This window comes from Galeopterus variegatus, unplaced genomic scaffold (genome assembly GCF_000696425.1).
Source record: "Galeopterus variegatus unplaced genomic scaffold, G_variegatus-3.0.2 Scaffold7502, whole genome shotgun sequence".
In the NCBI taxonomy this organism is placed as follows: domain Eukaryota; kingdom Metazoa; phylum Chordata; class Mammalia; order Dermoptera; family Cynocephalidae; genus Galeopterus; species Galeopterus variegatus.
In genome coordinates this window covers 79652-81899 of record NW_007733613.1, presented here as the reverse complement: position 1 = coordinate 81899, position 2248 = coordinate 79652, and the positions used below count along the sequence as shown (strand labels likewise).

The 2248-nt window shown below is 43.1% G+C and overlaps 1 protein-coding gene across 1 annotated transcript in view; it reads left to right on the top strand.

The window, feature by feature from the left end:
* Positions 1-2248, top strand: part of LOC103607516 (E3 ubiquitin-protein ligase HECW1-like) — an 81247-nt gene that overhangs the window by 32313 nt on the left and 46686 nt on the right. The window lies entirely within an intron of this gene.

The following is a 2248-nucleotide window of genomic DNA, read 5'->3' as shown; positions in this document are numbered from 1 at the left end:
TCCCCCTCCCACAGGCCTCTCCCTGGGACTCGGCGGTGGACACCAAGTCTTGGAACTTGGAGGTCTTTCTCTAGATCTTCGTGCATCAAAACTGCTACAGAGTCTGCTCAGGAGACTGAGGGTCCTCGAGTTTGACAGGGAAAGTACTGGTGCTAGCTGGTTTCCTGTGGGGGAGTGACGCTGGAGTCTGCCACCTCAGTGAAATGGAGAACTCAGGGAGAAAGTGGATTTTTGAATACTTTTACAAAGGAAAACCGCCATCTTGCTTCTGCTCATATGTTGACCTCATTCTGCAAACAACTAGAGTAACAGGGTCATCCTCAGATCTTTTGGCAACTTGTAGACCTTGTAGACGTGCAGAAATTGTTAACAGCAGCAAGATATTTTAATAGGAAGCCTTTCAAACGGACACAAATCTACTGTATGGATAATAAGTTACCCTAAGCGTGTTACACCCAGATCGATGCTTTTTGTTGGTTCTGAGTGTGTGGTCTGTCTATATAACTCTTCCAAGCTGGACCACCTGACCCAACAAATGTAAACGGACTTCCCCTTGGGGGTGAGCTGATGGTTCAGGGTCTAGGCTCTCCCCAGTTTGTCTGCGACCAGCTGTGTGACCTCAGGCAGGTCCCTATATTGAGCTGTTTGTGCTTCAAGTTCCTTATCTGTAAAAGTAAGGAATCAAATATTAGACAATTGGCTAATGTAATTCTTAACAATAAAACATCAAAGGTTAAAAAACAAGTAACAACATAAATAACGGCATCGGCCTAATATTGAGCATTTATTAGGTGCCAGCTTTGTGCTGTTTTATATGCATTATGTCATTCAGTTCTCAGAACTCAGTGAGGTAGATTCTATTATGGTCTCCATTCAATGGGGAAAATAAAACCTGAGCATGGGGGTGATTGATCACCTTGCTGGGCCACACAGTATCAGCAGGAGCAGAGAAATGGAAGCATTGGCTCCCGCCCGCTCACCTCTCAACACATATTGTACACCTGCCTGTGACCACCTCCATAAAGCTGCCCAACCATCCACCCACCACATATCCAGAGAATTAAATACCCATTCCTGAATTTCTAATCTCTTGGCAAAAAAGGAATAAAACATTACTTAGTTATTATGCTATATAGAATCTACTTTAAACCAAGGGCTAACATCAAATTTTTTAAGTTAAATGCCAGAGCAAGGATTGCAAATTTGAAAGCTTCCAGGGAGCCAGATCAGTATGACACTTCATCAAATCTAAGGCACTATGGACTTTAAGACCAGTCATTGATTTTCATATGGCCAAGCTAGAAAAAGCTTTTCCAATCATAATTACATCAGTGGTCAGCCACACCTAATTTCAGAGACGTTAAAATATGATATAATAGGTGTCCTAGAATTGATGGAATGCAGCCAAGGAAGAGGCCTGGGAAGGTGTGGTGTGTTTCTTTTTTTTTTTTTTTTTTTTTTTTTTGACCGGTAAGGGGATCGTAACACTTGGCTTGGTGTCATCTGCACCACACTCAGCCAGTGAGTGCGCTGGCCATCCCCATATAGGATCCAAACCTGCAGCCTCAGCGCTACCTGAGTCACACTCTCCTGAGTGAGCCACGGGGCTGGCCCAAGGTGTGGTGTTTCTGAAGAGGACTGCTATGTTTTTCAGCTCCAGCTGCTTGGTCCCTGCTGTAGGTCAAATGTGTTCCCCAAAAGTTCATGTATTGGAAGCTTGACCCCCATTGTATTGGTGTTAAGAGAGTAGGAAATTGATTGTGGTAATTGAAAGGGGGGGCCTTTAAGAGGTGATTAGATTGTGAGGACTGTGCCCTCATGAATGGTTTGATCCATTCATGGATTAATGACAGCTTTATAAAGAGAGCAAGTGAGGAAGTTAGTTCTGTCTTGCTCAGTCTTTTATTGCCATGTGATACCCTGCATCACTGTAGAAAAAGGCCTTCAGCAGATGTGGTCCTGAGACCTTGGACTTCCCAACCTCTGCACTGTAGGAAATAAATATTGTTTTTTTATAAATTACACAGTTCCAGATATTCCATTATAAGCAACAGAAACAGACTGATATGGTGCTGGATATGCTGATTTTTTAAAAGAAGTCTGAAATCCACATTTTAAGGAAATATCCTGATTAAGTAAACTATATTGGAAACTAATTTTTTTTTTCCTTTTTGTCTTTTTTACTGACCGGTAACGGGATTGCAACCCTCGGTGTCGCGCCCGTACCGGGGACCAGCAACGGGATCGC